Genomic DNA, 25,964 nt, shown 5'->3' with positions numbered 1-25,964 from the left:
CCTGGACAGTTGGTCGGTTGGCGTGGAGCAGCGAGGAAATCTCCGCGGCGCGTAGTTTGGCCGGGTACGGTGCCGGCGTCCACGTGCCGTCAGAGTGTGAGGGGCTCTTCCCATTGCTACGAGGTCCGTGACTCACCGATACCGGACACCAAGATTAAGTTATCCAATCGCTTGGTCCGTTGACTGTCTGTCGGTTGGGATGCCGTCGGATTAAGAATTGGTGGGCCGACTGCCTGTGACACCTAAGTGAGCGTTAGTGTTTGAATTCCAGGCCGAACTGCGGAACTTCTGAGCGTCCTTGGGTATACTGCCTTTTCTTGTTGGTCCTTGTTGTTTGTACTTGTATGACTTCTAGCCGATTTTTAGATTTGAGTTGTTTTGGTCTTAAGGCCTTCACCCTAAATTTCACCTAAGGCCTTTCGTATTAAAAAAATAAATGTTATGGAATTTTAAGTCTTAGGCTTTCAGCCGATTTGAATTGTTTGCTCTGAAAATCTCAGATTCTTTGGGCCTTCAGCTTAACTAAAGAACTTTTTATGATAAGGCTTTACCTTTTAAATTTCTATTAGATTAGAGCTGCGTGTTTTTGAAAAGAAATTTTTTTGTACTCGTTTAATGTTTGATCAAATAATAATGTTATATGTTCGAGTGTAACTGAGAGACCATTATTTTGGCCCCTTTCCGTAATTTAAACTACATGTCCTGCGGTTTAAGCTGGGCATTTCATAACTGTACTCCTTATATATGCACGTTACATTTGTTACTATTTTCTATACTAGGTATTTTGTGTTATTTTCCACACTCATATCTCTTGAAGGAATCTTGTCAGGTACTATTTTTTATTTTATTTTATTGTGTTTGTTTATTTAATATAAAATGTTTGGCTACATAGCACTGTGTTTTTTCGAATTTAATGTATTTCGTTTGCTGTTCTAGTTTTATTTGTTATTTTCTATTTCACCTTCCAAACTGCATTACCACTGCAAAGTCGATGATGACATTTATTGCATATTTATATTATCTTTTCCAATGTTGTATACTAACATTGTCATTTTTTTGGTAACCATAGCGACTCAGAGACCAATTGCGGACTTGTAAACTGAAAAATAACAGTTTGAAGAAATTAATTCCACAGAACATAAGCACCAAAGTGATTTTATGTCTTTTTATGTTGTTCTGCCAAAATACGACAGGACAATAATTTAATAACGGAATATAATTTGTTTTTTTTTTTTTTTCAATTTGGCTTGTACCAGAAGATTTTAAGCGTTTCATAGTAATATACTAAATTGTTTTGTGAAGCTAAATGTGGATACATTTTCAGCGATTTATGAAATATTGATTTTGTGCAATCCGAATTCAATTCGATATAATATTCTTGCGTCTAAGACTTTAATAGTTTGGTTGATGGCTAATGTCTGAGTTCGATTGGATTATTATAATAGCATTTCAAGGTGGATAATGTAATAAATCCTACACTTCCTGGTTTTTGCTGTTCCACCCACTTGACTGTGGCTGTCATAGCTCTTTTAGTGTGATTAGATGTAACATTCTTGTTATGGTACTGTAACATGTCCTGTTGAACCAATATACGTAATACCTTAAATTGTACTTTGTTTCTTGTCGAATATCTGACTGAATATCTGAACACATAATACGCTAGATAAAACAATATTATTGCAGACCAGTTCTGGATCGAGTCAGCTGCTTTATATTATAAGTAGCAGGTTTAGTACAACTATCCTTCACCTAACCTTCAATATTAAAACACAGAAACAGCAAAAATTAGATTACACAAGGGAAAAAAATTTGGTTAGCAATTTGTAGCAGGACATCATTTCCTCTGTGGAAGGTACTGACTATGGAAGTAACAGATACTGCATTAGCAGTATATACATCAAGACAAAGACCAACACAAATAAAAAAAAACGGAATCGTCCTCGTAAGTGATACACATGTCACATGTGGAGACAAAGTTATGAAACTGCTTCATTAATGCATGTCTCTTGTATACAAGTACAGACGTTTATTTTGCTTTATATCAAAAGTGTAGATAAATGCTCAATAATCAAAGAAACATTGACAAATGCAATACCGCAAGTATTATTGCTGAATACTACAAAACTCAGTGTTAAATGCTTGAGTGGATATAGTGACTGGAATATTAGAAATGCACGTAGGTAAATTGAATAAGCAAGGAAATGTATTAAATGGCCTAGAAGAAAATAAGGTAAATGCGTCTGTTGAACATTACATCTAGGAACGATGTAAATGTACTCTCTGAGACAAATCTGACTTTTTCCCTGCTTCCAGGGGAAAGGCTGAATGACTTTTGACTTTTGACCTTGACTCTGACAGTCATAACATGAATGTCACGTGATGTTCTCATAGGTTACCTTCACAACATGACGTCATCAATCAAAGAATAAAGGAAATTAAAATAAAAGCTAGATCGTGGAAGAAACCTAGTTGTGTTAATGAAAAATTAAAAACATCCACCCTCCCCTCCTCCTCCTCTCCAACCAATCATAGAACAACATCCAAACGAAACGGCCAATGATAAATCGAAAATTTTGACCCTAACCCCGTAGTGGTAATGAAATATTAGAATACCTCTCTTCCTCCCACTCCCTCCTATCTGTAGCTATTCATACTGTAGCATTAAAAGTCCAAGAAGATGGTGACAAAATGATTATGCATTACATCCCCTCCTCTTTCCAACCAATAAGAGCTTATTAAATACCTAATTTGTGTTATTGAAAAGTTAAAAAACTTCTCCCTCGTCACAACATGCCCTATTGTGGAAGTAGACCGACTCTATTAGTGTTAAGTTCAATATCCCGACCAATGACAGTTCGGTACTACAATGATGGGTATAAATTGTGACATATTACATGACTTACGATGGAATGATACATAGGTCCAACAACTTGGCTTCCCACCCCTTTCCCTTAATTACCTACAGGCAATAATAGCTCAATATTAAAAAGAGAAAGACGACAGAAGCTGACCAGTCTGGATAGATTATGTGCAAGGTGAAACCAGAGCAAGACAGAGGATATAAAATACAATAATTTTGAACGACTGCAAGTAGTGTTATAAAATTGATGTTTGAAACTTAATAAATATGTATGTTCTGTTCATGATTGCAGCTCGAGTAATGCTTTGCTGTGTGACTGTTTTTATATCGTCACTCTGCTGACGGGTTTTATGCTGTCCGAAACGAATTCCTCACCTAAGGCAACCTTTTCGCCTCAGAGTAGCACTTACAGCCCACATCCTCAACTATTTGCAGGATGTACTACAATGTGACTAGACAATGTTGACTGGAATACACTCTTTCAAATTCTAAAGGTGGCAGGGGTAAAATACAGGGAGCGAAAGGCTATTTACAATTTGTACAGAAACCAGATGGCAGTTATAAGAGTCGAGGGGCATGAAAGGGAAGCAGCGGTTGGGAAGAGAGTGAGACAGGGTTGTAGCCTCTCCCCAAAGTTATTCAGTCTGTATATTGAGCAAGCAATAAAGGAAACAAAAGGAAAATTTGGAGTAGGTATTAAAATCCATGGAGAAGAAATAAAAACTATGAGGTTCGCCGATGACATTGTAATTCTGTCAGAGACAGCAAAGGACTTGGAAGAGCAGTTGAACGGAATGGACAGTGTCTTGAAAGGAGGATATAAGATGAACATCAACAAAAGCAAAACGAGGATAATGGAATGTAGTCGAATTAAGTCGGGTGATGCTGAGGGAATTAGATTACGAAATGAGACACTTAAAGTAGTAAAGGAGTTTTGCTCTTTGGGGAGCAAAATAACTGATGATGGGCGAAGTAGAGAAGATATGAAATGTAGACTGGCAATGGCAAGGAAAGCGTTTCTGAAGAAGAGAAATTTGTTAACATCGAGTACAGATTTAAGTGTCAGGAAGTCGTTTCTGAAAGTATTCGTATGGAGTGTAGCCATCTATGAAAGTGAAACATGGACGACAAATAGTTTGGACAGGAAGAGAATAGAAGCTTTCGAAATGTGGTGCTACAGACGAATGCTGAATATTAGATGGGTAGATCACATAACTAATAAGGAGGTATTGAATAGGATTGGGGAGAAGAGGAGTTTGTGGCACAACTTGACAAGAAGAAGGGACCGGTTGGTAGGACATGTTCTGAGGCATCAAGGGATCACAAATTTAGCACTGGAGGGCAGCGTGAAATGGTAAAAATCGTAGAGGGAGACCATGAGATGAATACACTAAGCAGATTCAGAAGGATGTAGGTTGCAGTAGGTACTGGGATATGACGAAACTTCCACAGGATTGGGTAGCATGGAGAGCTGCATCAAACCAATCTCAGGTCTGAAGACCACGACAACAACTACTACAATCTTTGTCTTCCTCTACCATTTCTGTCCTCTACAACTCCCTCTAGTACCGTGGAAGTAACTCCCTGACAGCTTAATAGATGTCCTATCATCCTGTCCCTCCTCCTTGTCGGTGATTTCCACATGTTTTTTCCGTGTCCGATTCTGTGCAGAACCCCTTCATTTATTACCTTACCAGTCCACCTAATTTTCAACATTCATCTGCAACACAACATCTCAAATGCTTCCATTCTCATCTGTTCTGGTTTTCTTACATCCTATGGTTCACTACAATACAACGCTGTGCTCAAAACGTACATGCCCAGAAATATCTTCATCAAATGCAGGCCTATATTTGATACTAGAAGACGTCTCTTCGCCAGGGATGCCCTTTCTGCCTGTGCTAGTCGTTCTTGATCCACCCGTCAATGATAATTTTGCTGCCTAGGAAGCAGAATTCCTTAACTTCATCTACTTCGTAACTATCACTTCTGATGTTCCTCGGTTTTCTCACTTCCGCTACTTCTCATTTCTATCTTCTTTGTTCGATTTACTCTCACAATCCATACTCGTAGATCCTGTAATCCTACTTTACTTAAACTCAGGGTAGCTATATCATCAGTGAATCATATCATTGATATCCTTTCACGTTAACATTTAATCCCACTCCTGAATCTTTCTTTTATTTCTGTCACAGCCTCTTCGGTGTACAGATTTAACAGCAGGGCGAAACACTACATTCCTGTCTTACACCATTTTTAATCCGACCACTTTGTTCTTGGTCGTCCGCTCTTACTATTCCCTCTTGACCCTTATATATATATATATATATATATATATCCCTATAGCTTACCCCCCTTTAATTCAGAATTTCTGACATCTTGTACCATTTTAGGTTGTCGAACGATTTTTCGAGATCGACAAATCCTATCAACGTGTCTTGATTTTTCTTTAGTCTTGCTTCCATTATCAACCGTAACGTCAGAATTACTTCTCTCGAGCCTTGACCTTTCCGAGAGCCAAGCCGATCGTCGTGTTACACATACTGAATTTTTTTCCATCCTTCTGTATATTATTCTTGTCGGCAACTTGGATACATGGGTAGTTAACATAACTGTGCGATAATTCTCCCACTTGTCAGCTCTTGCAGTCTTAGGAATTGTGTGGATGATACTTTTCCGACAGTCAGATGGTATGTCGCCAGACTCATACATTCTCCTCACATTCTGCCTTATTAGATCTTAAGTCCTCTAAAGCTCTTTTAATTGTAATACTGGATCCCCAATCTCTTTTAAGTCAACTCCTGTTCCTTCAATATCAGACAAGTCGTCCCTCTCATAGAGGCCTTCAAAGTGCACATTCCACCTATCCATTCTATCCTCTGCATTTAGTAGCGGAATTTCACTTACACTCTAATTGTTACTACCATGCTTTTAATTTCAGCGAAATTTGTCTAGACTTTGATATACGCTGAGTCAATCCTTCAAACAATAATTTCTTTTTCGATTTCTTCCCATTTTTTCATGCTGCCAAATTGTCTTAGCTTCCCTTCATTGCCTATTTATTTCTTTACTCAGCAGCTTTTTATGCTTCTTCTTTCCTCGATCAGCTGAAGTACTTCTTCTGTTACCGATGGTTTCTTTGTAGTTACCTTCTTTGTACCTGTGTTTCTCTTTCCAACTTCTGAAGTGTCCTTTATAGACATGTCCATTCCTCTTCAACTGTACTGCCTACAGAGCTATTTCTTATTACTGTGTCCACAGCCTTAGAAAACTTCAAGCGTATTTCGTCACGCCTTAGTACTTCCGTATCGTATTTCTTTGCGTATTAATTCTTCTTGTCTAATCTATTTAATTTAGCCTACTACTGATCACTACTACTTTGTTATCTAATATTATATCTGCTCCTTACAATCCAGTATCTGATTTCGGAACCTCTGTCTGACCATGAGGCTATCGAACTGAATTTTTCCCGTGTCACCCTACCTTTTCCAAGAATACCTTCTCCTCTTGTGATTCTTGAACAGAGTATTCGCTGTTACTAGCTGAAATTTACTACAGAATCAATTACTCTTTCCCCTCTATCTTTCCTTGTCCAAAGTCCATATTCTCCTGTAACCTTTTCTTCTACTCGTTCTCCTACAACTTCATTCCAGTCCCCCTAGACTATCAGATTTTCGTCTCCCTTTACGTACTGTATAATCGTTTCAATATCCTCATATGTTTTCTCTATCACCTCGTATTCAGCTCGCTTCCCTTAACTCTATACTCATCTGGTGAGAAATCCTTGTCTTCTTTCCATTTCACTTCACTGACTCGTACCGTATCTAGGTTGACCCTTTGCATTTCCCTTTTCACATCTTCTGACATTCCACGCTCCACCTCCTAAAACTTTATCCTTTCGTTTTTTGTTCAATCTGTTTCTCTTGGCACGGTCAGTTGCCCCTTGGCTGTCCCCTCTCTGAGATCTGAATGGTGGACTATTCCGGAATCTTTTGTCAATGGAGAGATCACCATGACACGCTATGTGCCTTTAATGCAGTGGTCTCCATTACCTTCTGCATCCTCATGCCCTTGATCACTGCTGATTCTTCCGCCTTTTAGCGGCAGTTTCCCACCCCAAGGAGAAGAGAGTGCCCTGACCCTCTCTCCTCTCCTCCGCCCTCTTTAACAAGGCCATTGGCAGAATGAGGGTGACTTCTCATGCGGGAAGTCTTCGTACGCGGGTGGCCGAGCATTTCTAGGTGCTTCAGTCCGGAACCACCAGACGAACACGGTCGCGGGTTCAAATCCTGCCTCGGGCATGGATGTGTGTGATGTCCTTAGGTTAGTTAGTTCTAAGTAGTTCTAAGTTCTAGGGGACTGATGACCTCAGATGTTAAGTCCCATAGTGCTCAGAGCTATTTGAACCATTTTTCTTCGCACGCCAATGCTCACTACTAATCAAAATTTAAGCTGTGCCTAGTTATATCGAATTAGTCCTATACTCCCCTACGGAAGGAGATGCAGGAGTCACACCGCCTCACACGGCAATGGCCTAGTATAGGTAGTTTGCCGTTGCTTTCTTCCGAACTGTTACGAAGTGTTGACTCTGTGTATGTCTCGTGTGGACGACTGTGATGAGTGCTGAGTGTGTAGTTATGGATGAAAGAAAGGGAGAGCTGTCACATAGCCCTCTCCTCGCGAATTGCAGAAAAGGGACCACCGAGCTTAATACGCCCATCCGACGGACAGATCACCATTGTCAGTGCCACATGCCCTTCTCCTCATGAGACATTGAGAGGAGGTTTGGAGTTTAAACCAGGACAAAGAGGGGTTTGATACCACCACCTCTCCTCCCCTTGCCAACCAAACACAGACAGTGAAAATTTCATCCACTAGCAGGATTCAAACCGGCTTAACTCCGAGTCAAGCGCCAGCGCACGAGCGTGGGTTAGCGTTCTCTGTTACGGAAGTTTGTTCTTTCCTCGTATATGGCTAAAAAAAGGAAAGCATTTTTAGCTTAGCTACATTAAATTTGTTATTATAACTGACAGTATTAATTAACTTATTTATTTTTAATTAAGTTTTAATCCGCTGCGTTGCAATACAGCCGTGCAATTCCACTTTCAAGCAGGTAACAAAAAATTGTAATATTATTGAATATAACCTATTTCAAAGCAGATTCGTAATTAATAAATTATTTGCTTCACATTTTATTTTCTTGGCGACTGAGAATTGGAAGTAAACCTACTGAAACTATCGCGGGTGTGAATGTAATTTAATTAAAATTTTTCTGTGTCCGTTTTGCGCACTGTTCTAATTTTGTAAAGAAAACTGTTGTAGTCTAAGATATCTCCACGAATTCTGGTAAGTTAATAGCTCTTGTAGAGAGGGACAACTTTGGTCTTATTTTTTGTTTTCTTTATTGTATTTCAATTCCCCATCGGGGCGGGCTGGCAGCAGCATATGCGCTGCTCTTCAGCCGAAAGACATAGAACAAAACAATAGAAGACATTTAAAAACAGCAAAGGAGAGAATAAGGTGAACATAGATACAACAAAGGGGGAACATCAAGGAAGGCAATAGACAAAAAACGGGGTGACTGTAAAATGGAGAGAAAAAACTGTTTAAAAGTAGCACACACAAAAAGCCACACACTGCGACGATTAAAAGAACACAAGGCACAGTATGACTGGAGCATAAGGTATCGACGGATGGCGTAGCACATAACGTAACACTGACAGCGGACCTCAAGGCAATACACAATTAAAATCACACCTCTTGACGCACAGGAGAAACAGCACTAAACACAACACTGATGAGGCACACTGATGATGAGCAATACAGAGGATCTGCCAGGCACAAGGAGATGAGGGAGACCTGAAGAAGGGAGGGAGGGGAAGAGATGGGTGAGATGAGCGGGGGGTGCACGGAGGAGGGCCAGGTAGGGAGGGATGTGGGAAGGAAAGAGGCAAGTATGTGGTGCAGGGCCTCAGGGGAGAGGGGAATGGAGGAAAATCCGCTCTGGGAGAAGGAAGGAAGAGAAAAAAATGGGGCCCTGGGGAGGGGGGGAGGGGGGAGGGGGCAGGGGGGAGGGGGGAGGGGGGCAGGGGGGCAGGGGGGCAGGGGGGCAGGGGGGCAGGGGGGCAGGGGGGCAGGGGGGCAGGGGGGGTTCGGTCTTATAGAGTAAACTGATATTGTAACATTAGTTGCGTTAGTTATATTCGAGAACAAAGACTGAATATAAATTTTTTGCTGTAATCAGAATTGTGATAAGTACTTGCATTTCTTAAGTCGCTTGGTTCAGTCGTAAGTCATATTAACCTGCGTTAATGTCGTTATCTTATATTTGTGATAATTTAGCTCAGTTGATTCATTTCCAGAGTAAAGTGCCCGTCTGGCGTAAAGTTTGCCTATATATCGCGCGTCTGAGGCGAGGCATGGGAGAGAGAGTGAACCGGGAGCCGCTAGGAGGCGTGAGTCGCGCATGCACTGTGTTTGGAAGCACGCTGGGCGGCAGTATAAGCTGGCAACGCGGAGAACTGAGACTGTTGGTACTGATGTTGATGATTCTGACGTTCATTGGTTGACGGAACTGAATGGTATTGGTAACAACGTGATTTAATGTAATGCTGCCTCCTACTGACTCATTCGAAATCCTCGGCAGCTACTTAAATCTGTGCTATGGGCATTGCTAACTGCCAGGCCTGAACGATTTCCTTAGTAGTGAAATGCCAGTGTTTTGATGGTTTATCAAGTGTCGTTAATTTTTTTTATTTTATTTACAGGACCAATTGGTTGCTTGAAGTTTTCCAGGCCATAGGTTAAATTGTCAGTATTGTCTGGCCTGTATTCCATGAAGCACGTATGAACGCTCGTTAACACCATCTGTTTTTGTGTTTTAGAAGCTTGTCTTGTTACTTTGTGTTCTCTCCCGCTTGTCCTTAATGAAAGATGCAAGGGAACGCGTCATAATCTACACAGAGAGAAAGATGCTCCTGTCGGAGCACAAAGAAAAGTGAATATTCTGACAGAAAGAAAGAGAACCAGCTGGCTTAACCTTCATTCCGCCTTCCTCACCGAAAATTGCGCAAGCGAACAATGTCTGCGCTTTTTTAACAGACAACATTTTAAAGCCCTTTACGCACTCTTTCTTTGTAGTTATGTCTTGATACTCAGCATCTTCCTCTCATTGCTGCTGTGTACATCTGCCTCTCCACAACTGTCTCCTTTGTCTCCCATTGATTTTCAGCATATCCCCTCTCTCACTTACACTGACTACTTTTCCCCATCTTTCTCACTGCCCCTGTCTCCACTATACTTCGACAACTCAAAATTTGTGTGTATCTCAAACTTACTTTTGCCCATGTACCCAAGTGTTTAAAATTCCGATCCCAACTGCACCCTCCCCTACACCTAGGAGTTAATGTTCGCCTGTCTGGGAGGGCTCAGAGCCTCCAAGCATATGAAGTGTCTTCATTCATCTTCATCTTTCATTTGCTTTGTCTCCTCTCTCTGTCTCTCCCACCGGTACTACTTTCTCCCTCTCCGCTACTCTTTTACAGCATAAGAAAGCGTGATATGTTCCCATATCTTTGTTAACTGTGGTCCGTCTTGCAGCAGGTATATGGTGTCCGTCTTCTGTGAGTGCAATGGCTCACTCGTACCGCCAGACCGCAATTGCGATCTCTTTTCAGGTGGACCACGCAACACCTGGAGCACATGAAATTGACCTTTTATCTGGGACTATCCCTATCCTGCACCTCAAGAAATCATTGGGACCCACTTATCAATTACCAGCAGCGTCGTCGATGTCAAACTGATAAATGTGGAGACGTGCATAGATATCGCGCTCACACGGGCTCGTGATGCCAAATTTTGGTCCTCTGATGGCTATGTAAGAGCTGTGCGATAGACCACACGGATTTGGCCGCCGCGCTCTGAGGGTCTTCGAGCTCCCTTTCGAAGTACCAAAAATGTTCAAATGTTTCTGAAATCTTTTGTGACTTAACTGCTAAGGTCATCAGTCCCTAAGCTTACACACTACTTAACTTAAATTATCGTAAGGGCAAACACACACACCCATGCCCGAGGGATGACTCGAACCTCCACCCGGACCAGCCGCACATAGAATGAGTGCAGCGCCCCAGACCGCTCGGCTAATCCCGCACGGCTTCGAAGTACCGCCAGATGTTGAGATGACAGCGTTCAAATCGTACCGTCATGTATAAACCGCCGTGTTTTAAATTGGCGAACGTTCGCGACATACCACGTCTTAAACCGTTTGCGACAAATCGAATTTGAATTGACAAAACAAGTGCACTCCTACTTAGTTATCAGGGGCTGCAGTGCCGTTGTCTTATACGATAGACTGCCGCGGCAAGAAAAGCCATGTTCCATCGGCATGTATCCCACGCAGACTTCCTCACATACAAGTCGCTGCAATTGCACTCCCAGCTTTCATCTCGTGGACTCATAGGATCACGTTATTGGCGATCGGTCTGGCTTTACACACCGTACTAGCCACTTATCTAGCTCCACCAATCGGGTTTAAAACTCGAGCTTCGTTGTCAGGTGGGAAGAGAGCTACTTATGTGTGGCCCTTAGCGTTTTACAATCATACGGCCTATATCCGTACCACCATTTGCGATCGACGGAGGGAATAGCACAACCCTGGCTCATCGAGATTGAATGTGGCTTAGCTCCCTTCTCCAAAATATCGGCGGCACATACAGGACGCGTGGAACTCCTGCACTCGTCGGCGCGGCGCCTCCCACTCTACATTATCTTGGCAGTCACTCTGCACAAAGCTTGCCCGGTGGAATATCTTTATTGACTATGGTAGAGCCGTGGCGGCATGGAGGCGACATTCCACGGACTTACGTTACGCCATTAGGTGGGAATGTTCCACACTGCCAAACTCGCTCATACATCAGACGATGGAGAATCACGCCAAGATTCACTTCACTATCTTCACACGCCGCCACCTTGGAACGATCTTCAGGGCATGCACTCAAGAATTAGTGGCTTTAAAGGGACCGTTCATGTGACACATCTTTCATGTCGGATGCAGGACACACATACTCTACTGAATTCCGTAATTGTTTATTCATACACTTTTGATTATTTGAACAAACCACTTAAACATACAACGAGTGACTTCTAGATTAAACACCAAATCAACAAACATTTCTTCTATAACTCTTAGATGACATAATAGGCTATTCTTGTCATTGCCAAGAATGAAGTCACTTGCTAGACTACGTAATGAAAACGAAAGTTAAGTTCCGAAACGCTACGAGACCACTTGTCTTGAATGCTAAGTTCTTCTATGAGTACGAGTGATGTCAGGTTAAGTCTCGTTCCACATTCCTCGAAACTATGTCCTAGTACAGACTCACCTAGCTGGTAAAGTCCGGTCCCTGGTAGAGCGACGTCTTGGACAGAAGAGCGTCTATGAACGGTGGATTGGACGACGACAGCTGCAGTAGCGGCGACTCTGGTGATGATCATCAGTTCCGGACAGGTGACGTCACTGCTTTCTGCTCCTTCAGTGAGGGCTTAAATCATCTCTTCGGGGAAGATTTACTGGCTGCAGAGCTCGACCATGGAAGCAGAACACAATGAGAACTGCGCTTGCCGATACCAGCGGCGCGCGACGATTGCGGTGTCGGAGCGACCGCTGCAGTCGCTCTGTGCTTACCTCCCTCCTGACTTCCTCACCCTGCCCCACCATACGAGTTTTGAACATTGCGCGCAGCAGACATTCGGCCGCTGGGGCTCCGTGGTAGGTTCACCACACCATTCCATCCCCCTCCCCTCTTCCCTAGGATGGAGGCGTCGAGGCGGAGGATGTAAGCTACAATAGAATCGCAGACCAGAGAACAATGTCGGCATCAGTAGTAGTAGTAGCTCGCATTCGGGTAGTTGGGTCAGGTCACTCGTAGAGAGCAGTTGTGGTCGTGTTGTATAGGTCACATAGAGCACTTGTGTCCTAGAGTTCGGACAATGCAGTCCAGCAGTGGTTTCTTGTAGCTCGAGATGAACAGTAGAGTTATTGAATTACCAACGCCGGTCGTGGAGAACGATGGTGGTGCCTTAGAGACGTATAACGTAAAAGCAGAATATTATTGTTCATTATTGCCACGCGTATATATTAATTGTTACAACCGATTTTTGTTCTATTCTTGTATTAAATCCCATGTAAATGATTTTAAAAATCTTTCAATAATAATCTTTCTTATATAACGTTTGACAGTCATTCATTTGAATTAAAATTTTTTTCTAATTTCTCCTATCCATAGTCATGTCGATTATCGTAAAGATAATCAGTTGTTTTTAATACATAACAAAATCTGATGGCCAGCACTGCACTGAGCTGTGCCAGAAAAATTTCTTATAGGAGCAGATATATAAGCCTTATTCGGTGACATCATTAAGGTAAGAATTTTCAATTTCTTCAGAATGATTTTTCAGGGCCATGAAGTAGCACTGCTGACGTACAGATTTACCAGTTTAGATTCACAGTGAGTTAATTATTGAAATGTTAGTTTACGATATATCCTTTGAAAGGTTATATATGAGTCATATTTTTATTGGGAGGGTAGTCACTTTTTTATTGGGAGGTTACAGAATTTATCTGTTGGGAGGTTACAAAGATGCAAGTGGCGGATCGACGTCCATCGGGATGTCCAGCTGGAAATACCGTTATGTTGGATGAGGTCTCCCCCGGTTGGCGTTTGGTCGCTCACTTGCCAGGTCTCGAGTTGTTGGAACAAATGATTGTGTTAGATTTTCTGCTGGTTGTCACATTCTCCATCGTCGACGAAGTTGATTCAGGTGGCGTCTGTTCTTGGAGCCATAAGAACATGAGATTTACGCTGAATGGTGGCTGGGACCCGTCGTGGTCATGCTCTGCTATATAGATTATCCCAGGCTGGATCTTGAAAAGCCTACTTGTGATATCGTGGATGGGAGAGCTTATTTGATGGAAGTTTGAGGTAGATGTTAGAAAATGAGAATGGAATTGCAACCCATGTTGTTTTTTGGGATGTGGTACCCCTTGTGAGGATGTCCCTGGTAAGATGATAGAAAAAGGGGAAGTGCATCAGTGACTGAATGATCCTGGCAGAGTTCTGATATTAAGCTCTTAAAACTTCTGGTAAACCTTTCTGCCAGGCTATTGGAACCTTGGTGAAACTTGGCTGTATGGACTGATGTGATTCCATGAATGTTACAGAATTCCTTGGACTATGTAGATGTAAACTGTAGACCGTTATATGTTATTATAGTTTCTGCAGGCCCTCTAAGGAGAATATCCAGGCTAAGGTCTGTATGATGGCCGCCAATGAGGTGGAAGTTATTCATGAGACGCAGGGGCATTCTGAGCATTCATCTATAACAATGAGCCAAGAAGTCCCTAAAAATGGGCCAGTGAAATCCAGATGCATTCTTGACCAATGAGTCTATGTGGATGGCCACTGGAAATATCTATAGCAGGGGCCACTTTGCAAGTGGTACAGGTGACAACCACGTTTGCGATGGTTTGTTGATTCCTCAGCGGTAAATGTGATGTCTGACCAGGTGCTTAGTGAGGACCACCCTGCAATTCGCCTCGCCTGGTGGAGGAGTTCGAGGGTCCTCTGTTGGAGCGAGCTAGGGATTTGGCTAAAATGGTTCAAATGGCTCTGAGCACTATGCGACTTAACTTCTGAGGTGATCAGTCACCTAGAACTTAGAAATAATTAAACCTAACTAACCTAAGGACATCACACACATCCATGCCCGAGGCAGGATTCGAACCTGCGACCGTAGCGGTCGCGCGGTTCCGGACTGAAGCGCCTAGAACCGCACGGCCACACCGGCCGGCGCTAGGGATTTCATGATGGCGATGCCAGCAGGCCTGAAGTTCTTGGTTCTGTAATTGATTCCTGTTGGCTGGCCGTCCAAATTACACCCACCTGAAGACCTTGCTGACGACTGGGTCCATTGCAGTATACGGCTTCATGATGTTGGCATCCAGAGGTAGTTCATTGATGAATTTTTCCACTGCAGTATCCCAGTTTAACGAGTCTTCCAGATTGTTGCCAAAAGCCGGATCCACCTCTACAGGTAATTAGGAAAGATGATCCGCATTAGCATGGAACGAAACTGGATGTCGTATTAGTAACTTGACAGAAAGATGGCCAGCATTACAAGCATCGATTTGTTTTATTGGGAAGAGCTGCTGATGGACAGAGGAATGGAAGGAATGACTTGTCATCTTTGAGGAGTGTGAGCTGACAGCCATAAAGTCGTGGTGTTTCTTTATGCAGAAAATGATGGCCGAGGCCTCTTTTTCTATTTGGCTGTTATTTTTCTGCGCATGGTTAAATGTTTTTGACATAAAGACTGCAGGATGTTCCACCCCATTCGCAATGTGGGAGAGTACCACCCCCATTCCATAATCAGATTCGTCAGCTGCTAGTACCAGTGGCTTTGTTGGATTATATGCAGTTAAGCAAGTAGGCTTAAGAAGAGCTTGCTTCAGCCTGCAGAAGCTCAATCACATTGGTCCGTCCATTTCCATGGAACGTTTTTTCGTAAAAGCTGATGTAATGGTTCAACAATTGCTGCTGCCTGGGAAATGAAGCAGTGGTAGTAAATGATTTGACCTAGGACTGCCTTTAGTTGCGACACATCGTTGGGAGGAGGCAAATTTTGGACAGCCTCCACGTTAGTCGGTGGGGGGTGGATATCAAAAGCAGTGAACAGAAGTTCGAAATACCCTACTTATTGTACAAAGAATTCACATTTGTCCAGGCTGCCATGTAAATTCACTTTCTGAAAAGGAGTGAAAAGTGCTTCTAAATTATGAGTTTCTCCGTGGTTTTGCCTGGTGCCAATGTACCGTCCTTGCAATTGGTTCTATTTGGAACTTGTCAGATTAGCTGCTCTAAATATCTTTAGAATAGGGTCGGTGCACTGAAAATGCCGGAAGCTAATCGATTATATCTTAGGTCAATTTTGGAAAACACCTTGCCCGCATCGAGACAAAACATAATACCTTCCACTTTCGGGATTAGATACGTCCGTGATGGCTTGTATGTAGATACTAGCGGGAGTCGCCATTAGCTGGTCTCCCTGCTGACTTTCTCGCCCTGCCGTGGTACGAGCGGAGCCCTGGGCATGTGAATAATCCAGCTGGTAGACATCAAGCCGCTGGAGCACCGTGGTAGGAGTGCCACAGCCGTACCATTGCAGAAAGATCATGACTTAGATGGACCTTGATCTTCGTTGTTACGGCTGACGGTTAAAGGCGCCTAGAAACTGAGCACGATATAGGGACCTTCTCGCTCACTAGGTTAGGCTGTGCTCTGACCATACCCCAGGGCGATTGCGGGAGTCTCTCGGACCACGTTCGGCACGATCCCCCTGGTTGCGGCACCAGATTTGATTGATGATTTAACAGAGGCGGAGATCCTTGAAGGGATACATACTGGAGCCGCTCATAAGCCGGCGAGACCTCACGGCCTCCATCTGTAGCTCTACTAGGCTTTACAGCAACTTCAAGTACCACCGTCGATGGACACCTGCCACGGTCTACTGTCTGCCATGGCGCAACTCCCTGGAGCCAGATTCAGGATCTGCGATTATCGTTCCATGAGCTTACTCAACAGTGACGTGAAGATTTTCACCCCACTGCTGGCGGGCGAGTCTCAAGCAGACGGTCCGTTACGTTGTTTTACAGGACCAGGAATCGTTAGCAGGCTATCATAACATCCCCACCTCACTCTGTCCGTATCGTGGCTTGATTGCGCTTGCCATATCAAACGGGCTTTTATTAGCGTTAACCACAAATTTTCGGCGGCTGTATTACGACAAATGGAGTACCTAGACACCATCATACAAGTTGAGATGCGTCTTCTTCTTGACGCGACATCCAGGGTGTTGTTCTACTGCCGTCCCACGTCGTCGATCCCTATTCAGCGCTCTGTGAGACACGGCTGTCCTCTCCCAGCCATATTGTACGCCTTTGCTTTGGAAACGTCTAGCTGGGACGACACTTGGCGGACTCACTTTCCGCTGCATTGCTTATCCCACTGCATTGCTGGTACTCTTCCTCCGTACGGCATTGATGACGGCGCGGCATCGGCGTGGGATGCGACCCACGGCCTGGGGCGGTAGTCTCAACGGCCAAAAATCAAATGCTCTGCCTATGGGAAAGGGGCTCGCCGGTCTGTGCGTCAATCCCCTACGATACATTGGTTATGCATTGATTTCTCAACAGGCTTTTGGCGCTCGGTACTTACCAACTGCAAGAGCGTATTAAGTAAGATTAATGCGGGACCGTCTTAGGACTCTGTTCTGCAGCAGACGCGATATGCCAACGTCTATTTGGCGTCACGCATTCCCCATGTTGCACAGACGCTCCGATCCTGTCATCTCTAGTCAACTGCACGCTGGCAGCTGTGGGATACTCTGTTAGTGTGGTCATTCTTTTTAATATCCCCTAAGAGTCCCTCATCCTTCGTAGGCACAGAGAGGTTTCAGGCCTTTTACATGTTAAAGACAGAGCGAAGGCCTTTTCTGTAAGACCTGATATGAAGATGTGGCGTCGTAGTTAGACATGTCTTACAAGCTTGTTGCTGGAGGTCTTAGTGCCGATCTCTCTCTCTCTCTCTCTCTCTCTCTACACCGGTGCTGTTATCGAATACAGCAGCGGCTTTCTGATACATTGGTCAATTCTTTCCCGAAATATATTACATCTGCACTGCACTCTTCCCCACATGCTTCACATCGGCGTGGGCGATATACAGGGTGTTTCCGTAAGAGCTTACAAAAATTTAACCTGACATAGAGGATGCTCCACTGAATTATTTGAGGTAGGGGGCCTGAGATCTGAGAAGAATGCTTAAGGAGATAACAGAAATTAAATCATATTACTGTGTACTTTTATATTTACATTAGTTACAGTTAACCTCAAATACCATCACTAACACAATGAACTTAGCATTTGTACTATACCTTACAAAATGTGCTGAAACTGACGGACATCAAACTCAATGTAAGCAAGACATCGGCGAACAAGATTCTCAAGCACGCTAACAAAAGTCCCCGATGAGTTTCGAATCACATCACAGGCAGCTACAATCTTGAAAAATTAATTCCATCTCCGTCTCTACTGGGATCCCGTACACAAGTGACTTTAGATATCCCCATAGGAAATAATCAAGGGAATTCAGGTCAAGTGACGTCGTAGGCCATGATGTAGGACCTCTGCTTACAATCCATAGACCAGGAAGTGACGTATTGAGATGGTTGCGGACATTCACACTGAAGTGAGGCGGAGCACCGTCATGTTGTATCCGCATCCTCTCACGAACAGCCAAGAATACGTTCTCCAACAAGTAGAACTTTTTACACGAGTCTCAAGTATAGGTGGCCATTGAGACGGACAGGTAAAAGATATGGGCCAATGGAAATGTCACCAACAATGCCAGCCCAGACGTTCACAGTAAAACGTGCTTAATGGTGTGACTCTACTATAGAGAGAAGGTTTAACTCATCCCACATTTCTGCTGTTCGAAATACCATCAGGAGCAGATGAGGCCTCGTCAGTAAATAGCACGATCTAGAAGTAACCTGGTCGATTGATCCATTATTGGAACACCACTAACACGATGAGGCCATTGGTGCAAAGTCACTCATAAGCATTACATGGACTCGTTGTGGGTGATATGGGCGTAACTCTTGTTCGCGGAGTCTCGCCATACGCTAGTACACTGAAGAGCCAAAGAAACTGGTACACCTGCGTAATATACTGTAAGGCCCCCTTGAGCACGAAGAAGTGCCGCAAAACGACGTGGTGTGGACTCGATTAATGCCTCAAGTAGTGTTGTAGGGAATTAACTCCATCAGTCCAGCAGGGCTGTCCATAAATCAGTAAGAGTACATGGCGGTGGATAGCTGTTCTGAACAGCACGTTGTAAGGCATCTCAGACATGCTCAATAATGTTCGTGTCTGGGGAGTTTGGGGGCTAGGGAAAGCGTTTAAATTGGAAATATTGTTCCTGGAGCTATTCTGTAGCAATTCTGGACGTGTAGTTTGTCGCATATTCCTGTAGGAATTGCCCAAGTCCGTCGGAGTGCACAATAGACATCAGTGGAGGCAGGTGATCAGACAGGATGCTTACGTACGTGTCACGAATCAGAGACACATCAGGGATCCCGTATCACTCCAACTGCACACGCTCCAAACCATTACAGAGCCTCCACCGACATCAACATGCAGTTGCTAACATATCGGGTGCATGGATTCATGAGGATGTCTCCATACCCGTACTCGTTCATCCCCTCGATACAATTTGAAGAGAAACTTGATCGACCGGGCAACTTGTTTAAAGTCATCAACTGTCCAAAGTCGGTCTCGACGGGTCCAGGCGAGGCGTAAAGGTACGTATCGTGTAGTCATCTAGAGTACACGTGGGGGCCTTCGGCTCCGAAAGTCCATATCGATTATATTTCGTTGAATGGTTCGAAAGCTGATGCCTGTTGTTGGCCCAGCATTTAAATCTGCAGCAATTTGCGGAAGGGTTGCACTTGTGTCACGTTGGACGGTTCTCTTTAGTCGTCGTTAGTCCTGTCCTTACAGGGGTTTTTATTCCAGCCGCAGCGATGTCGTAGATTTGATATTTTACCGGATTCCTGATATTCACGGTACACTGCTGAAATAGTCGTACGGGAAAATCCCCACTTGATCACTGCCTCGGAGATGCTGTGTCTCATAGCTCGTGCTCCGTCTATAATACCACATTCAAACTCATAGAAATCTTGATAACATGCCATTGTACCAGCAGTAACCGACCTAACTGCACTAGACACTTTTATACGGGCTTTGTCGACCGCAGCGTCGTATTCTGCCTGTTTAAGTATCTCTGTATTTAAATATGTATGCTTCTACCAGTTTCTTTGGCGCTTCAGTGAAACGCAGCGCTCATTTCACGAGCAATAAGACCATTACTTGCACTGGGGGGGGGGGGGGGGTCCGTTACAATCCGTTCAAGCATGTACTCTTCAAACTCGGGTGTGCGAATAGTCCTCATGTTGCCAGATCCCTCGTCTCTTCTTTCCAATGGACGAGTCTGTCTCATTCGTCGATCGAGAGAAAAAAAAAAAAAAACTCATCACGACGGATGATGCCTGTTAGGAAATCATTCCTTCCATCCTTCCAACAGCAAGAGCATAGAAACGTACATCCCCATACACAAGGTGCATGTCAGTGTGTTCTGCGAAACTGTACCGGTACTTCTCCAGTGTAATGTACTGAAAATTTCTGAGTAGCACTGAGTAATGAATGTGCCTGTCGTTGATTTATAGCTCGTTCTATCATGAGGAAGCGTAAATACGATACAACAGAGACACCTTGTGGGCAATTGAAAAAACTGCATCTTTATTCCCTAGTAAACACGCTCTTCCTTCTTGTTTCCTTGCAGGAAATAAAGAATGGGCATGTAAATAATTAGCACAGTACATGTAAAATTGTTTGTGTGAACTTGTAGGCACATTAGTTGTAAATAAGCTGGAAAACAGTAATGCTGGACAAAGCGATAGACTAGATTACTTCTGTATCTCCTTAATGTTACATTTTTGCACCCTCTTACGGAAACACTCTGTACATCAAACTGCAAGTGAGTAAAGTGTCGAACGTGAATGAAAGTAGGTACCGACAAACAGAGTGGCGTGTGCCGTGGCGGGCGGCGAGCGCCTCCACTCCTGATACGGACTTTCAGTCCGCTTGGTACACAGCGGTTAATGAGAAGCCAGTGTGCCACACACGCCGACATCAAATTCCCCTCGTGGACTTTCCAATGTGTGTCACCTCCGGAATTCTGGCTACAGATGACCATCGATCATCGATTCGTCTGCGCATACCGGATAGCTGCATAATCACCCCTCTTTCCGGGTGATGTGTATTTTCCTCTCGGAAATGTGATGAAATGTGCCAAAAGTGACGGCCATCAGTCTCAATGCAAGCATGATATTACTGAAACAGATTCTGACGAACCCTGAAAAGTATCCCTGATATGTTTCAAATCACATCTCAGGCGGCTCCTGCATAAACGAATTCTGTGACATGTATTAGGGGCCACGCCGTTCACTACTTGTTTGGTGACATTGAAAAGACAGTCCTAGATTTTTGGCACTATTTAAACAATCGACGCCGTGCGATCGTATGAAACTCCAAGTATCAGCAATATTTCTCAACTTTCGTTTGGAGCGCATTCCATAACCCACTTCGCAGCTGGATTATCCAAGACAGGAGACTGAACTACCGACAACAACTACATTGATACGAGAAGACATGCGTAGATAATTCCACACCGGTGAGCACCACTGAGCGTCCTCTCATCGTAACGAAACGACCTAATTTGTTTTTCTTCTTGTTTGGTAAATGAATTTAAGAAATAAACAACCAGATAGAGACGCTCCTGAAGCCGAAATCTCCCCTCTCAGCGTAGTAGTGCTCTCAGGCTGAGGTCAGCATGGCGTCGTACATACAAGAATTCAGCAAGATCGTTGCCTTGGCTACAGCAGTCAACAACTTCGTCTAGAGCCAACAAGCAGTTAAAGTTTCTCATGAATTATTTTAAATGTCGAACTTTGTACGGCAAAAGAACGGTAGTTAACTATTGCATCAAGTGATGCTTTGCCAGTTCATGATAGTGTTAAATTGTCCAGTAGTATGACAAAAGAAAAGTATCAAAGTTGAGAAAATCTTCTGTACATTCATGAAAAGTGTAAAATATTACTTTATCAGTTTTATTTATGAATGAACCACCACCTAGAACACTCTAAGAACCCACAGCTGTGGCGGAAAGGTTGTTGCTTCTTCTGGTCATAACAAGAAGCAGCAGAATCTTAACATCTGAACTGCCGATTACCAAGTGGACGAAGTTTAGGATTTCTGACGTCTAGGCGACAAAATAACCTATGATGGACATAGACATGTGGTAAAATGGGCATTCCTCGTGAAGCGAATTCAACCAGCATCAAAGATAGGTGTTAATTTGAGGAAGAAATTCCTTGGAGTAAACAAGCCCCAAGAATGCATGACAGTCCGTCACAACTACAAGCAGCCTAGGGAGAGATAACTTTGACAAAACTCCGTCCGGTGCGCAAGCTGCAAGAGACAGCGAAATACCCCAAGACTTCAAGAAGATTCTAATAATTACAGTCCCGGAAAAGCTGGTGCTAACATGGTGCGAATCTTAGCGAACGGTTGATTTAATAAGTCATGGTTGCAAAATGCCAACACTAATGTTTTGTAGAAGAAAGGAAATACTGGTAAAAGACGACCTCGGTGAGTATCAGTTTAGATTCCCGAGGAATTCAAGAACATTCTTAGAAGAAAGGTTAACGAAAGGAAAACCTACGTCTATAGCATTTGTAGATTTACAGAGAGCTTGTGACAATGTTAACTGGAATACTCTCTTCGAATGTCTGAATTTAACAGGTGTAAGTACAGGGAGCGAAAGGCTATTGACAGTTTGTACAGAAACCAGACGGCAATTTTATGAGTCGAGGGGCACGAAAGTAAAGCAGTTGTTGAGAAGGGAGTGATACAGGGTTATAGCGCTTCCCCGACTTTATTTACTATGTAAATGGAACATGCAGTAAAGAAAACCAAAGAAAGATTTGAAGGACGCCTTACAGATCAGGAAGGAGAAATAAAAACTTCGAGGTTTGTAGATGACATTGTAATTCCGTCAGAGAGAGAGAGAGAGAGAGGACTTGGAGGAACTGATAGATGAAGTGGGCAGCGTCTTGAAAGGAGAATGTAAGATGAACTTCAACAAAAAAAGACATCAGTGAATGTAGTCTAATTATACCAGGTGATGCTGAGAGAATTAGATTAGGAAACGATACACAAAGTAGTAGAAGAGTTTTCTACTTGGGCAGCAAAGCATTTTATGATGTCAGAAGTAGAGTGGACGTAAAATGTAGACTGTTAATGGCAAGAAAGTAATTTCTGAATAAGAGAAATTTGTTCACATCGAATACAGATTTAAGTGTTACGAAGTCTTTTTTGAAAGCATTTGTACCGAGTGTAGCCGTGTATGGAACTGAAACATGGACGCGAAACAGTTTAGACAAGAAGAGAATAAAGCTTTTTGAAATGTAGTGCTACAGAAGAATGCTGAAGATTAGATGGGTAAATCACGTAAATAATGAGAGATAGCGAATAGAATTGGGAGAAGAGAAGTTTGTTGCAGAAGCTCACTAGAAGACTGGATCGGTTGGTAGGACACATTGTGAGACATCAAAGGTCCACCAGTTTTGTGTTGGAGATAAGCTTGTGTGTGTGTGGGGGGGGGGGGGGGAGGTTGTAGAGGGAGACGAGGAGATGAATATGGTACGCAGATTCAGATGGGTGGTAGTTCTTTGAAACTGGAGAGGCTTGCATGGGACAGAGTAGTTACCGGACTGAATACCATAACAACAACAACGCATTGAGCACAGCTACTGATACACGGGCTGTGGGAAAACCGGAAGAAATGAGCAACAAAGCATATGAGATGTGTTGCTACATAGGAATGCTGAGAATTAGGTTGACAGATATGAGGAATTTCTCCACAGAAGACAGAGATCAAAATACGTCCTGTAAGGTTGCAGTAACTATTCTGAGAAGAAAAATATGATACAGGAGTGGAGTTCGTTGCTCGCTGCATCAAACCAGCCAGAGAACAGATGATTTAAAATACAAAAAATAGTTCTTATGTCAAAAACTTTGGCGAGGAAGGCGGAATGAGGACTGAATATACTGGTTCCCACTTTTATGTCGGAGTCTTTTAAAGAGGATCATATTCGCCCCTTTTAACGCTCCCATAGGAGCATTATTCCGTTGGTTCCGTCCTTTTCTCTGCAACATCTGGGTGTGCTACTTGTATACAACGAATTCTAAATGTCAATAAAGTATGGACAGTTTTATATACTTCGACACATTTATAGTCTTACACGTATAAAGAAAATATAGGTACCGTAATCTAAGTTTAACAGTATATCGTTTGCGTTACATTTTTTCTGGGGACTTTGCTCATCGACTTTTGGCAGTAATTTTATTTTATCTTAACGCTAGTTAATATCGTTTTAACCCATTTCTTTAACTATAGTTGGCCTATTTTTACAGAGGTGAAGTACCCATTACACACAGTTTAATAAATGCTGACTAAAGATATAGCTTGGTGACAGAGAATAGTGGCGGATTTATCAACTGGCTGAGTAAGCTCGAGCCTAGGACGGCAACTTTTGGGGGCAGCAAATTTGGGGTCAAAATTTTTTTAATGTCCTACAGAAGTTAGAAAGATTCACATTTATGTTCCTAAATGTTACTAGGTCCATATAAATAATTCAGTACGTAATAGGTTCCACCAATTCATAATTGTTTCTACACTTTCTGCAGTCGCGCTTACAAGATTCATATTTATGTACCTAAATGTTACTGGGTCCATATAAACAATTCAGTATGTAATATTTTCCAGCAATTACATAATTTTTTCTTCAGTTTGCGTAGTCACGTTGTAACAAGTGACGTGAGCGTTCGCTAGATGTATCTGGCTGAACTGACAGCACGAGAGCGGTGCGCCCGCCATGAATGCCGAAACGTGCTGTTGCAGGGGTACGCTGCATGGTGGCATTGAGTTTGAAAGAGACAGATACAGAGTGACAATACAAACGGAGAAGTCTCGTCCCGTATTTACTTCGAAAACAAAAGACAAACCACCTCCGTTGATTTGCGTCCTGCACTTTCTAATACTACCCGTCCACCGCAACTTGACAATTCGTGCTGGGGCTGGTAGCAACGGCCATACCCCACATTGAAGCTGTCAGGGAGAAAGGCGTCTGCTGCTTGCAAGAGCAAAATTACCCTTAAAGATGTGTACAGTACCACATCTCGTCTACTGCCAGTGTAATGTTGGCACCTCCCGCAGAGAAATGAACATATTTCAACTAGCGCTGATTTTCTCTGCTTGTACCAGCACAAGACCAGTTGTCAGGTTATCGTAGCCAAATAACACGCATGAATGTATCACTGGCACATTTTTGTGGTTGTGTGCTGTAATCTTTCAAGTGTTTCTTGGATTGTTTTAATAATTTCGTAACGTAATATATCACCGTTGCATACAAACTTATAGTAGGTACTCATAATATATTAAAATAAAGAATGAGTAAGAAGGAATTTAACTTGATAAATAGCTGTTTAGGAAGCTGTGGAAAGATTTTTTTGTTATTTCATACTTATATTTCTTGTACTTACATCTGATAATCATTCAATGTCTGAAGTCTGAACAAAGGATACTGCTAATTATGTATGAGGAATAAAACTCCCAATGTAATCTTTTTTATTTCACTTCTTGAATAAAAATATTGTTACAGTAAGTGGTGGCAGAAAGCGACTTAGTCTAGCTGAGTATAAAACGAAGGTCAAAATGCAAAAACAAGAACGAAGTAGATTGTCGTAAAATGATAACTATTGACAGTTCTTGTAAAATGGAAGTGGAAGTAGTGCCGAAGACCAGGAACTTCAATAGCATGTACTGACACAATACAATCTGGAAAAGATGAAATGGATATGAACTCTAAGGCCAAAATGAACTCTAAGGCCAAACTACAGTCATCTGATGAACAATCTACTTGTACAAAAAACGGATATTGACTTTTTGAGGTAAAGGTGGTAGAAGAATCACCAATAACAATTAAATAACTGTCGTGTGACTAGGGCCTCCCGTCGGGTAGGCCGTCCGCCAGGTGCAAGTCTTTCGATTTGATGCCACTTCGGCTACTTGCGCGTCGATGGGGATGAAATGATAATGATGAGGACAACACAACACCTAGTCCCTGAACGGAGAAAATCTTCAACCCAGCCGGGAATCGAACCCGGGCCCTTAGTGTTGACATTCTGTCGAGCTGACCACTTTTTTTTCGATGCATGAGAACATGGATAATGGTGTTGCATCATGTGACGGCCAGGCATGGCACACCCCATTTTGTGGGGGGGTCAAGGAAGAAATGCGGACATAACCGGCAAAAGTTTGTCGGTAAGATGGTTTTCGGGTGAGGGTGCTACGCGCGGTCACAACTTTGT

Source organism: Schistocerca piceifrons, chromosome 7 (genome assembly GCF_021461385.2).
Source record: "Schistocerca piceifrons isolate TAMUIC-IGC-003096 chromosome 7, iqSchPice1.1, whole genome shotgun sequence".
NCBI classification, from domain to species: domain Eukaryota; kingdom Metazoa; phylum Arthropoda; class Insecta; order Orthoptera; family Acrididae; genus Schistocerca; species Schistocerca piceifrons.
Note: the sequence above shows the minus strand (reverse complement) of the source record.